This window comes from Hypanus sabinus, chromosome 10 (assembly GCF_030144855.1).
Source record: "Hypanus sabinus isolate sHypSab1 chromosome 10, sHypSab1.hap1, whole genome shotgun sequence".
Lineage (NCBI taxonomy): Eukaryota > Metazoa > Chordata > Chondrichthyes > Myliobatiformes > Dasyatidae > Hypanus > Hypanus sabinus.
The window spans coordinates 42,827,063-42,841,316 of record NC_082715.1 but is presented as its reverse complement, the minus strand read 5'-3'; positions in this window follow the sequence as shown (position 1 = coordinate 42,841,316).

Below are 14,254 nucleotides of genomic sequence, written 5' to 3'. Positions count from 1 at the left end.
TGGGTGTTTCCTCATCACACAATTTCTACAATTGTGCATTGTTGAGATGTTGACATAGGGTAAGATAATATACGCGTTACACCCATGGTACTGCTCATTACCATTGAAGCTCAATCCACTTTTTAGCTTGTACTGGCCTATCTTTGTTTGCTGACAGTAAAATTGGCACAGATTTATTTTTGTGGAACTATGTAAAGTGAAACAGAAACTTTCAGAGGAGTCAGTGTCTTGATACAGCATCAGAGATGCCTCTGTAGGATATGGCCTAAAATAACTTCATGAAGTCGTACTTCACAAGAAAGTTTTGCTCTGTGCAAACAGAAAATATGCATACAATTGTCACCACACTGAATTCAGCCAAAATAAATAGCTGCATTTTAGAAGAACGGAATAAAACATCAACGACATTTTAGCTGCACTGACATTTTCTATCAGCCACTGTATTTGGATTTGGTCCTTAATTTGTTCAGCATGCCTTACTAATTTGGTGCTGTTTGCTTTGGCACACACAGCATAAGACAGCTGCTGCAAATGTCCTTCTCAGCTCCTTGTTTCTTATATGGGGATTTAGATACAAAAAACAGTAGTGTCATGGACGAGATGAGGCTTCCTGTTTATGAGTCAACATAAATATGTTAAGGTGGCAGTTGACATTTCTCAGCCGAAGATTCAGCAGTGCTTTATGTCAAGAGCATAACTCCAAGCAGGGTGGTCCCTTTGTGCCCTTGTAACCTCATAAAATTGTCTATAATGTTGCTTTACATTATAATCTAGGTCTAAAATGAACCAATAAACTAATTTTAAGGGGATTCAAGCCAAAAGCAATATTCAAACCCCCATTCACAATTTGTACACCCTGATAACAAAAGTAATTTTTCTTCTTAAGAGATGTTTTTACTTGTGACTGTCCCTATTGTCCTGGTCTGACAATTAGGCTAATATTATTTCTGAAACAGCAACAAATTAAGAGGTGAGAGGTAAAGTAAAAGTAAGATCAGTTTTTAATCTCTAAAGGACAAATAAAGTGCACTTAGAGAAGGAACATTTTTCAGTTGCATTTTGGAAGCTTTTATAATTTAAACAAAACATTGCACTAGGCACAAGTGCTTGCAGTTTCTTGAAAATATTTCTGGGGGCATTTTAACTGACATTTGGAAATTAATCTATTCTTTTGATAAAGACATGATGAAATGTTTCAAATGCATTATGATTTTCCATCACTTTCAATGTTATGCTATGAAGTGTGCAGGAGTCCCACATGAAGTACGACTTGGTTTGCTTGAAGGTGCACATCAGAGTTCTGATGTCTGATTTAGGACTTAAACGCAACAAATGCAGTAAATACTCAGCTGGCCAGAACACATCGCTGGAGAGGGAAACAAAAAATATCCTCTTAGGATGATTATACGGCATTAACTTGTTGTGACTGACTAAAACTGAGCTATAAAATCTCCCAGAGGAGAGAGAATGAGTCCAGGAGAATTGCAGAGAATCCCACAAAATAATTGACAAAATAATTTATACTTCTTGAACATAAAGATGACAACAAATGATTAACTACAGTTTCAATTGTTACAACATTAATGTTTAGAATAGGGTCAAGTAAGTTTACTGAAGTACATATATACAGTGGCAACTCATCCCAACTAGCAACGTCCCTTTGAATATTCAATAATGAAGTCTGCTCCAAAAGTACAAACAGCAGGCACCCAAAATACACTGCTCTTTCTACAGTGTTGAGGTGGCACCATGAATATTCAACTAACCAGAATAAGCAGATCTGCCCTGAACTATGCATTAAGTGGCAGGGATACACCTTTAACAACAGGTTCATAATTTATTGTCTTTACCTATGTAGCTTCCATAGAAGCAAAGTACACATTCCCCTCTCTCTAGGTGCTCTCAGCTCAGTGAAGGTTGTCACTGCTGGTGGGGGTGGGAATGGTTTCTGCCAAGCTCCACACTGGGACTGAGGGAGGGAAATTACTTCAACTCTCCACCCTCAGTAATAACCTCCAGCCACCACCTGAGATCAGCCTTTGGGGATTGGGCGAAGCCATCTCCCTGGCCTGTTGCCCAAGAATCAGAGTAATTGGTTTCATTGGCTACAAAGTATCAGCTGGAAGTTAAATTATATACAGGTTTTATTTCCTGATGACTGGTTTTCATTTTAGTTAATCCATAATTATGTTATCTGTAATTTCATAACCTCAGGTTTATCCCTAACGTACATTTTTAAGGATATACTCTGCTTTGAAAGTCAGGAAAAATTATATTGCAAGATGGATGATGGTGAAGGAAGCCAAAGCAGAGCTACGATGAGTAAATCAACAGAAGGTAGGCCCAGAGAAACTCTATGGTAGTAGTGGAACTTCTGCATGAGAAAATGGGAATATTAGATAAGACATGAAGTTGTTGAATCTGGAAGACTGCTATGATTAATTTGGCAATTGTGTTATTATTATCATATGAATTGTGGTACAGTGGGCCAATTCACAAATTGCTGAATCCTGTTGTGCTCAATATGGTTGAGTAACATATAAATATGGTCCAGTAATATATAAAGAAAAGTTTAAAATTTATGCTATATTATAATGGGTCTTAGAAGATTTGCTTTGTCCCCTCCAGATCATTTTCTGAACAAGTATTTATTATTCTTTTCAAATTACGAAGTAGAAAATACCCAGGTGCATATTTATAAAAGTTCAACACGTTACTGGACCAGAGGAACTTCTGCTCAATGAGCATTTAAAATTTAGCATATTTGACAACTCTCGGCACTTTAGTGGTTGCAATTAATGCTACACTTGGATTTGGGCTTTCCTCTTTGTGGAGTGCTGGAAGTAACCTTTAGAGGATTAATTGTATTTGTATTCATGGTTATACATCAGTTTCAGTTTCACATTTCACAATGTTCGCTGATGAAGAAAGATCTGACAAAGATAAATGTTTTCAGAATTGATTAGGTCACTACCTGATTTATTGTTAAAGAGGTGTTTTAACAGATTTAAGATCTACTTGTGTTTCTTTTAACCCCTCTGCTCATTTAATTTAAATGCATTAATGCTGTCTAGGAACATAGTACGTGAAAATGTGGAGTCAAAATCTAGTTCCCAGTTTATGTCCGATAGGCATACGTGACAGTGCATGGAATTTATGGGAAAGTTTATCGTTTATTGTTGAAATATTATTTCTTTGGCTGTCAAGGAGGATGTTTCTAAGAGCCAGCATGGACATGATAGGTTTAATGATGTCCTTTTACACAGTGAGACAATATGAAATTGCAAAAAATTTGTCATGTATTCATAATATTCTCGCCAAAAATCTCTAGAGCAGTGACTCATATTATCAACTACTAACAGTTTCCAGTTTTCTTCCATGTTCCTTTAAAACAACTTTTGGCAGCCTATGAAAAATGTTACCATGTATTTCATACCTTACTCCCAACTAAAGTAATAACTTCTTTTCTTTTCATCTTGTCATCTCCTTGGCAAATCCCATATCACCAGTCTCAGTCCAAGGGACACACTCTGCATTGCATGTGTGGAGAACTAGATTGACTATTCTTCACTCATCCATTCTGAATGAGATAAAAACCCCTTCATTTCTGAACATTGTTCACATTTGCTCCATATTCCAGATTTTAAATGTAGGAAAGAGTTAGTATTCATTGGAACCTGGTGTCCTTGTAAATAAGTAATTGGAAGTTATTATGCAGGTACGAATATGTTCAGGAAAAGTTTTCAAAGTTACGGAAGAGGGACCAGATGTGGAACTAATGAGCTGTTCTGGCAAACACTGGGCAAAATAACCTCCTTCTGTACAGGAATCATTCTATGATTTGAACATTTTATGAATAAGCAGTTTGGAAGGTAAATGTTACTTCAGTTTTTTATTGAAAAAGATCATAACCTTAAAAGTAAGAACAATTTTCTCAGATTATTGGCAAATTCGTAAGATCACACCTGCAATGTTGTTTACAAATGAGTCTCTCTACCAAAGGAGGAACATTACAAACAGGAAAATAAGTACATCGAAGACTATCCTGTAGAAGGAGATTGAGCCAATTGGGTTTATTAGAATTAGAAGCAATTTTATTGAAATGTAACTTCCTTACAAGGCTTGATAGGATGTATTTAGAGGTGATATTTCCCCTAGCTGGAATGTCTGGAACAATGGTCATGGCAGAAAGTAAAGACTGGGCCATTCAGAACTGAGTTGAGAAGAAGTGGTGAATCTTTGGAAGTCTCTACTCTTGAGGGCTGTGGAGTTTCTGTCACTGATTTATATTCAAGCCATAGAATGTTAAGATTTTAGATATTAAAGGAATTGAGGAACTTGAAGCAATTATAGGAAAGTGCTAAGAATTCCATAATAAATCAAAACTTTAAAAAACGCAGACACTGAATGGAATGCCACCCACAGTATCGCGGGGTTTCCACTTCTCATTATGTCATTTGTTATTAATATTATTTGATGTGCCGAATATAGAAATGCAGTTATGCAACATTTATTAATAACATTTGTATAAAAGATTAAAAACCTAGAGGGCCTCACATCTTTCAGGTCAAAGTGCCAGCTGTGAATCTAGTTCAATGGGATGTTCCTTGCCTGCTAATTCTGCCAAGTCCTTTCCTTTGGCGGTGGTTTCATAGATAATAAATAAGAACAGTGGGAACCTCGTTCATTTATTTATGAGGTGAAGAAGTATTTGGCTAGTGAAAAGCGCAAAGTACTTTTGACACTTACCTGCTTAAGATAAAAGCTTATCAAGCAGGTAAAAAATGGGAATAAATTAATAAAACAAATTTTAAAATGAAAGATCTGACACTGAATGGATTGTCAACCATGAAAAGTACTTCAGGAAAGGTAAGATGAAGGAACACATGCCAACCCTCCTAGAGGGATCAGAAGTGGAGAGAGTGAGCAACTTCAAGTTCCTCGGTGTCAAGATCTCTGAGGATCTAACCTGGTCCCAACATATCAATGCAGTTAGAAAGAAGGCAAAATAGTGGCTATACTTTATTAGGAGTTTGAAGAGATATGGCATATCAAAAAATACACTCAAAAACTTCTATAGTTGTACCATGGAGAGCATTCTGACAGGCTGCATCACTGTCTGGTATGGAAGGGCTACTGCACAGGACTGAAAGAAGCTGCAGAAGGTAGGAAATCTAGTCAGCTCCATCTTGGGTACTAGCCTACAAAGTATCCAGGACATCTTTAGGGAGTGGTGTCTCAGAAAGGCAGCGTCCATTATTAAGGACCCCCAGCACCCAGGGCATGCTCTTTTCTCACTGTTACCATTAGGTAGGAGATACAGAAACTTGAAGGCACATACTCAGCGATTCAGGAACAGCTTCTTCCCCTCTGCCATCCAATTCCTAAATGGACATTGACGCTTTTGACACCACCTCACTTTTTTAAATATACAGTATTTCTGTTTTTGCACATTTTAAAAAATCTATTCAATATATGTGATTGATTTACTTGTTTATTTATTATTATGTTTTATTTTATTTTATTTATTATTATTATTTGATTTCTCTCTCTGCTAGATTATGTATTTCACTGAACTGCTGCTGCTAAGTTAACAAATTGCTGGTAATAATAAACTTGACTGTGATTCTAATTCTACAGCTGAGGTTTTGGACATTCGTTACGTTGTTCTTGTTCACATGATTTCATGTGTCAAACAATGAAATTATTTATAATAACATTCCAAGAAGAATAAAACTGCAAGAGTAAACAATGAATAATCTAAATTATGATAAAGATGCAAAACGACAATAAAAAACATAATAACTCGAGAGTCTTTGGTGAGGAGACTATACCAGGCACAATTGCAGAGGGTGAAGATATGACTGCTAAGCTGATTCAGTGTGCTACGTGCATTATGTGGGAGATCAGGGACACTGATGGTGCCCCCGGCTGCTACAGCTGTGGAAAGTGTGTCCAGATTCAGCTTCTGAAGGAGCATGTTGCAGCACTGAAGAAAGAACTGGATGACCTCAGGTTTATCTGCGAAAACGAGGGTTTTCTGGACAGGACCTACAATGAGGTCATTACACCGAGGATACCGGAAGAGAGAAAGGGGGTGACGATGAGGAAGGAAAGGATGCCTGAAGTACAGGAGACCCCAGGGGATGTACCACTCGTAAACAGGTTCACCTTCTTGGAAGCTGTCAGGACAGAAGATACTGCCAGTCTGAGAGGCGGACAGGTCTGTGAGCTGAAAATTGGTGCAGAAGCAGAGCCGAGGAGTCAGACATCAGGAAGAGCCATGGTAGTAGGGGACTCCATAGTAAGAGGTATGGAAAGGGGTTTCTGCGGCAACAGGCGAGATTTAAGGATGGTGTGTTGCCTCCCTGGTGTTTGGATCCAGGACATCACAGACCGATTGCAGGGAATCCTCAAGGGTGAAGGTGAACAGCCGGAAGTGGTAGTGTTGTCAGCACAAATGACATCAGGAAGAAGAGGAAGGACATTCTGCAGCAGGACTTCAGAGAACTTGGAAGAAGGCTGAAAAGCAGGACTTCCAGGGTGGTTATCTCTGGTTTGCTTCCAGCTCCTCGTGCTGGAGAGGACAGGAACAGGGAGATAATGGATCTGAATGTGTGGCTGAGGAACTGGTGCAGGAAGCGAGGATTTACATTCTTGGACCACTGGGATATGTTTGGGGTAGGGATGAATTGTACAAAAGGGTCAGGCTGCACCTTAATAGGTGGGGGACCAGCATTCTGGCAGACAGGTTTGCCACTGCAATGCAGGTGCGTTTAAACTAAGTAGTCAGGGGGAGGGGATGAACTGGAAATATAAGGATGGAGTTAAAGGGAAAGTGAAAATAAGAAAAGTTAAAAAGGACAACTGGATCAGTGGAGTAGAAAGCTCAAGAAGAGATCATACAATATGGCCAAGTGAAATAGGAATTGATATGAAAGGAGAGGGGAGTAACGAAGTAAAAGTATTATTTATGAATGCATGAAGTATAAGGAATAAAGTAGATGAGCTTGAGGCTCAGTTGGAAATTGGCAAATACGATGTTGTGGGAATAACTGAGACATGGCTTCAAGCAGACAGGGCCTGGGAAATGAATATTCAAGGTTATACATCTTATCGAAAGGACAGACTGACTGGCAGAGGGGGTGGGGTGGCTTTGTTGGTGAGGAATAATATTCAGTCCCTTGTGAGGGGGGGACATAGAATCTGGGGATGTAGAGTCAGTATGGATAGAACTGAGGAATTCTAAGGGTAGAAATACCCTAATGGAAGTTATCTACAGGCCTCCAAGCAGTAATCTGGATGTAGGGTGTAAGTTGAATGAAGAGTTAAAATTGGCATGTCGCAAAGGTAATGATACTGTTGTCATGGGGGATTTCAACATGCAGGTAGACTGGGAGAATCAGAATGGTACTGGGCCCCAAGAAAGGGAGTTTGTGGAGTGCCTCCGAGATGGATTCTTAGAACAGCTTATACTGGAGCCTACCGGGGAGAAGGCAATTCTAGATTTAGTGTTGTGCAATGAACCGGATTTGATCAGGGACCTCGAGGTAAAGAAGCCATTAGGAGGTAGTGACCATAATATATGTTTTAACCAACAATTTGAGAAGGAGAAAGGAAAATCGGATGTGTCAGTATTACAGTTGAACAAAGGGATCTATGGAGCTATGAGGGAGGAGCTGGCCAAAGTTCAATGGAACAATACCCTAGCAGGGAAGATAGTGGAACAAAAATGGCAGGTATTTCTGGGAATAATGCAGAAGGTGCAGGATTGGTTCATTCCAAAGAGGAAGAAAGATCTTAAGGGGAGTAAGGGGTGGCCATAGCTGATGAGGGAAGTAAAGGGCAGTATAAAAATAAAAGAGAAGAAGTATAACATAGCAAAGATGAGCGGGAAACCGAAGGACTGGGAAGCTTTTAAAGAGCAACAGAAGATAACAAAAAAGGCAATACGCCAAGAAAAAATGAGGTACGAAGGTAAACTAGCCAAGAATATAAAGGAGGATAGTAAAAGCTTCTATAGGTATGTGAATAGCAAAGAAAATAGTTAAGACCAAAATTGGGCCATTTCAATGTCTTCGTTGTCAATGAAGACAGAAACAGGTGAATTTATCATGGGGAACAAGGAAATGGCAGATGAGTTGAACAGGTACTTTGGATCTGTCTTCACGAGCAAAGACACAACCAATCTCCCAGATGTAATAGTGGCCAAAGGAACTAGGGTAAAGGATGAACTGAAGGAAATATATATATTAGGCAAGAAACGGTGTTGGATAGACTGTTGAGTCTGAAGGCTGATAAGTCCCCGGGACCTGATGGTCTGCATCCCAGGGTACTTAAGGAGGTGGCTCTAGAAATCATGGATGCATTGGTAATCATTTTTCAATGTTCCATAGATTCAGGAACAGTTCCTGCTGATTGGAGGGTGGCTAATGTTGTCCCACTTTTCAAGAAAGAAGGGAGAGAGAAAACAGGGAATTATAGACCAGTTAGCCTGATGTCAGTGGTGGGAAAGGTACTGGAGTCAATTATAAAAGAGGAAATTACGACACGTTTGGATAGCAGTAGAAGGATCAGTCCGAGTCAGCATGGATTTATGAAGGGAAAATCATGCTTGCCTAATCTTCTGGATTTTTTTGAGGATGTAACAATGAAAATGAACAAGGGAGAGCCAGTGGATGTAGTGTACCTGGACTTCCAGAAAGCTTTTGATAAAGTCCCACATAGATTAGTGGGCAAAATTAGGGCACATGGTATTGGGGGCAGAGTACTGACATGGATTGAAAATTGGCTGGCTGACAGGAAACAAAGAGTAGTGATTAACGGGTCCCTTTTGGAATGGCAGGCTGTGACCAATGGGGTACCGCAAGGTTCGGTGCTGGGACCGCAGCTGTTTACAATATACATTAATGTTTTAGATGAAGGGATTAAAAGTAACATTAGCAAATTTGCTGATGACGCAAAGCTGGGTGGCAGTGTGAAATGTCAGGAGGATGTTATGAGAATGCAGGGTGAGTTGGACAGGTTGGGTGAGTGGGCAAATGTATGGCAGATGCAGTTTAATGTGGATAAATGTGGGGTTATCCACTCTGGTGGCAAGAACAGGAAGGCAGATTACTATCTAAATGGAGTCAAGTTATGAAAAGGGGAAGTACAACGAGATCTAGGTGTTCTTGTACATCAGTCAATGAAAGCAAACATGCAGGTACAGCAGGCAGTGAAGAAAGCTAATGGCATGCTGGCTTTTATAACAAGAGGAATTGAGTATAGGAGTAAATAGGTCCTTCTGCAGCTGTACAGGGCCCTGTTGAGACCCCACCTGGAGTATTGTGTGCAGTTTTGGTCTCCAAATTTGAGGAAGGACATTCTTGCTATTGAGGGAGTGTAGCGTAAGTTCACAAGGTTAATTCCTGGAATGGTGGAATTGTCATATGTTGAAAGATTGGAGCAACTGGGCTTGTATACACTGGAATTTAGAAGGATGAGAGGGAATCTGATTGAAACATATAAGATTATTAAGGGATTGGACATGCTGGAGGCAGGAAGCATGTTCCCTCTGATGGGTGAGTCCAGAACTAGAGGCCACAGTTTAAGAATAAGGGGTAGGCCATTTAGAACAGAGATGCGGAAAAACGTTTTCACCCAGAGAGTGGTGGTTATGTGGAATGCTCTGCCCCAGAAGGCAGTGGAGGCCAAGTCTCTGGATGCATTCAAGAGAGAGTTAGATAGAGCTCTTATAGATAGTGGGGTCAAGGGATTATGAGGAGAGGGCAGAAACGGGGTACTGATTGTGTATGATCAGTCATGATCACAGTGAATGGTGGTGCTGGCTAGAAGGGCCGAATGGCCTACTCCTGCACCTACTGTCTATTGTCTATTATCTATAACAATGATAAATAACTCCAGACCAAAATGGCACTAGAGTGTGCTGACTTGTCACAAGCTGCTCCCCATAGCTTCACACATTATTTATATTATAATCATTCTACTCTTTTAAACCTAAATTCTCTGTGTCTAAGAATAACTAATAATGTTTTTTTTAAAAATGCCCTTGCAGGCCTTGAGATCTTCCATCTTCCAGGAGCTGATCTGTTGACCTGCCTCACGGATCTCAATTGTACTGATCAGCGATGTCTAGGACGGTATATGAAAGCTGTTGCTGACCCCAGCAAAGCTCAACTATTGACAGCCAACTCCCAGAAGGAGGAACTCAAGGATCTACCGAAGTGAAGACCTGACCAGCTGGAACGCCAGATACTGATACTCAAGACCTGGTCTACCACGACACATGATCATTGTGGGTAGCTAGGCCTAAGGCCTGACTCATGGAAACAGCAGGGATGAAGACCTGTTTACCTGTATGTCTCTATATACAAACAGAAGCTAAAATGGGTGAATCCTGTTTACGGGTCATGGTCCAAAATGTCATCTGTACTTTTTTTTTACCATAGATACGAATTGGACCCGTGAGAATGCAAGTATGGCCACAGCAGTTATTGCTGGAGTGGATTGGGGCTGGATCAAAGCAGTAGTACCTGAGTCTGACACAAAAAAGTGAACTGATGTTTAGCCATTGCTGGGGAAGAATTTGGGCCAGATCGAAGCAGTTGGGCCTGGGCCCAAGAGTGAAAAAGGAACCAATATTTGGCTGATTTTAGCATTGATCCAGATTAAAAAGATCAAGGCGACAAGGTGGAAGGTGAAGGAATAGCTAGTCTTCAGCTCACTACTCTGCTAGGTTTACTTGCCTCAGCACTCTGCATCTGAGGCTTCGGACCATTGACACTCGCCTCAGTGCTAAACTGGCTCTGTGGCTGTGGATTCACTCTCAGGGTCTTTGCAGTTCATGTTCTGTGTGTTATTTGTTTACTTTTTTATTGTTTCCATGATTTGTTCTATTTCTCACTACCTGGGTGTTTCATAGTCTTTGTTATGTGGGTTTTTTTTAATGGTTTCTATTCCGTTTCTTTGCTTTGTGGCTGCCTGCTAGAAGATGAATCTTAAGGTTGTATATATACTTTGATAATAAATGTACTTTGAACTTTCTAAACACCTGTTCTTTACAGACTTGAAGCAAGTTGTGGCAACCTTAGAGCACAATGGGTCCAAAACTTCATTGTGCCTGGAGGTCCACGGCCCAAATATGGCCAGAGTCTGTTGGAGCCTTGTGGTGAACTATGTGCCTGTCTGGACACGCCCCTGCTGACTGCTCCTGTGGCTCCTCCCACAGGCCCCTGTATAAAGGCGATCTGAGGCCTGACGCTCGGCCTCAGTCTCCAGGACATAGTATGATGGACACTCACTCCTGGTTCCTTCTTCCAGTCAATAAAAGCCGATATCTCGCCTTACGTCTCAGTGTGAGTTATTGATGGTGCATCAAGCCTCCATACCTTTTCGTGACTGTGATGAAAGTCACTGGAGCTGGAGATATCAAAGTCTTTATTCAGCAAGGCAAGCAACTATTCTCATGGAGATTCTTTCGGTAGAATCTCACAAGTCCAAAAGTACATCATGATTTTATACCCTCAAGGTGAAAGGTGCAGTACAGTCTCAATAGTTACAGTGATATCATTTACTTCACTATTTTGGATTGACCACGTTTCATTTGAATTGCAAAGCTACAGTGGTAAACACCTTTGTCACAAAGTAATACACACAAATAGTCTAAAAAAATTGTGGGGACAGAAATTCCAGACAGCTTAGTTTAATGTTGCCAGGCCTACCTCAAGTACACAAATATCCTGAGAACAAAAAAACTATTGATTGCCTCTACATGTTAGCATGTTTGATACGCTAAGTGACAACGTCTGTCTGGTCTACCATCTCAAGTCTCACTGGTGTCAGTAACTTACCCATGTTGCCTGGTTTGATGCAAGCCAATTAACACATCAATTGTCTTATCATTTGGCTGATGCATATGCAAACACCTCATGGTTACCATTTTTAAATCATATCTCTTTGACCGTAGACCAGCCTGTGCTCCACAGTCAATGTGAAGGTGTGCTTTTAACTTACATTTATTGCTTCAAATTTGCAATCTGCAATATGATCTGAAGACTGATTCTTGTTTGAATTGATATCTGATGTTCATTAAACTATAGAATACTCTTCAGCATACCCTCTTCTTGGCCTCTGGATAGAAATCTCCCACAGGAAGGCCAAACTTTAAGGAGGATCTTAGTAAGGCAGCAAAAAATACCCTTCACTTCGAATCCCATCTCCAGTTACTAACATTATGTACATCTATATCTACACTATTATCATTAACTGGCTATCTACAGTACAAGACTCTGCAGAGACGGCAATAAAATGATTCAGAAGTTTGATCACATCATCTCTCGGACACAGTTGTCCTCTCAATTTCAACAGTCCTCAAACCGCAACTTTGTCATTCGTGGGCTTGTTGCTTCTTTCCCTGCTAGCAATTGCAATTTAATCACATCCTTACCTTTACTCACATCATCCTTTACTCTCCGATAGCTAAAACTCAGCAGCAGCTGTCAGTAGTTACTCTGTGCGTTGGGGCACAGCAAGGCAATTTGGTTTCAGCCAGCTTCACATTCCATGCCATAACAAAATAAATTGTCAGGATAATCAGGTAACAAGTCTTTCAGTTGCTTTGATTAACCCACCGGAGGATTTGAGGTAGTCTCTATTTGAATGGCTGCAAGGACATTGCCCCAATGGCAGTCCATCCTAGACTGGCCCAATGATTGAAAGGGCCCACACCCACTCAGGCTCAGCTGGCCGGCTTCCAACGCTGGGCACTATTTCATCTCTTTCTCAGTCTGCCTAGCCACTGAGGTTGTGGAACCTGATGAATCTGCCATAACTCAGATCCCCTCCCATCTTTTTTTCCCAATATCTTTTTATTCTGACCTCCACAGCTAATCATCTACCAGCCTTCAGTACAAAATATCATGACCATTATACTTTAACACTTTATTTGCAGTTTGCTGACAGGCTCACCCTGTGTTTACTGCATTTGTGTTCCTGTTCTCCTTTCAGGCCCTGGTCTGCTTCCACCGGAAGTGGTCAGATGTGAAGCAGCAGGCTGGTGTTCTTCAGTAATGAAAGACTTCGTTATTAGGTGGATTTGATCCCTTGTTCAGTCTGTGAGGGTGGTAGAGCACCACCTAAGAGCAAGCCCTGCATTTTCAGTCAGCTCCCTTACCATGACTGGGTCACGCAGCTGTGGACAGATGATCTTCTCTCTCTTTGAATTTCTCCAGTCAGCAATATTGTTAATCCTGTTTTACTCGGTTTGCCAATCTGTTAACCCGGTTACAACGGTCCTTCACATCTCCGTATAATCTTCCTAAATTGGCTCCAGTGGTTTCTTGCTCCACATTTGCAATTTCTGTCATCTCATTCTCTTCTGATATTCTTCTTGCCCTGTGATCTGCACACTCATTCTCTTTCTGATCCTTACTCTCCCTTTTCTGGTGTATCTTTCCTATAATTACTGCTATCTCTGCAGGCAGCTACACTCTGTCTAACATTTCTTGTCTACATTTGACCCCTACCACTGATACTTGTTGATATGACTCCCACACAATGTTCTGTCTTCCCTCCTTGCTTGCTCTCTTTGGGACATGTTAGCTGCTCTGGGGATTATATGTGTTAGCTGTCTCTGTCTTATCCATGTTATTTCTCCCTTTCCTGAGTCTATGATAGCACCTGCCTACTTAGTGTGTCTAATCCCAGAACAACACCCCACTGGGCACACCCAAAAATTTACAGGAAGCTGCACTCCTTCTGTATCAAGTGCTTGAGGCTCACTTCTCCCTGATCTCATTGTTTGAACCCCTGTACTGGTTATGTAAATTGCCTTTCCAGATATGGGCAAGGGTAGGTCAGTTATAGACACAGATCAACACACACAAAATGCTCGAGGAACTCAGCAGGCCAGGTAGCATCTGTGGAAAAAAAGCACAGTCGACATTTTGGGCCGAAACCCTTCGGCGGGACTGGAGAAAAAAGCTGAGGAGTGGTTTTGAAAGATGGGGAGGGGGAGAAAGAAACAGCAGGTGATAGGTGAAACTTGGAGGGGGAGGAATGAAGCAAAGTGCTAGATGGTTGATTGGTGAAAGAGACAGAAGGCCAGGGAAGAAGGAAGAAAGGGGGGAGGAGGAGAAGCAGAAGGAAGTGATAATATGAGAGAGGGACAAGGGGAGTGGGGTGGAGGTATCACTGGAAGTTTGAGAAATCGATGTTCATGCCATCAGGTTGGAGGCTACCCAAACAAAATATA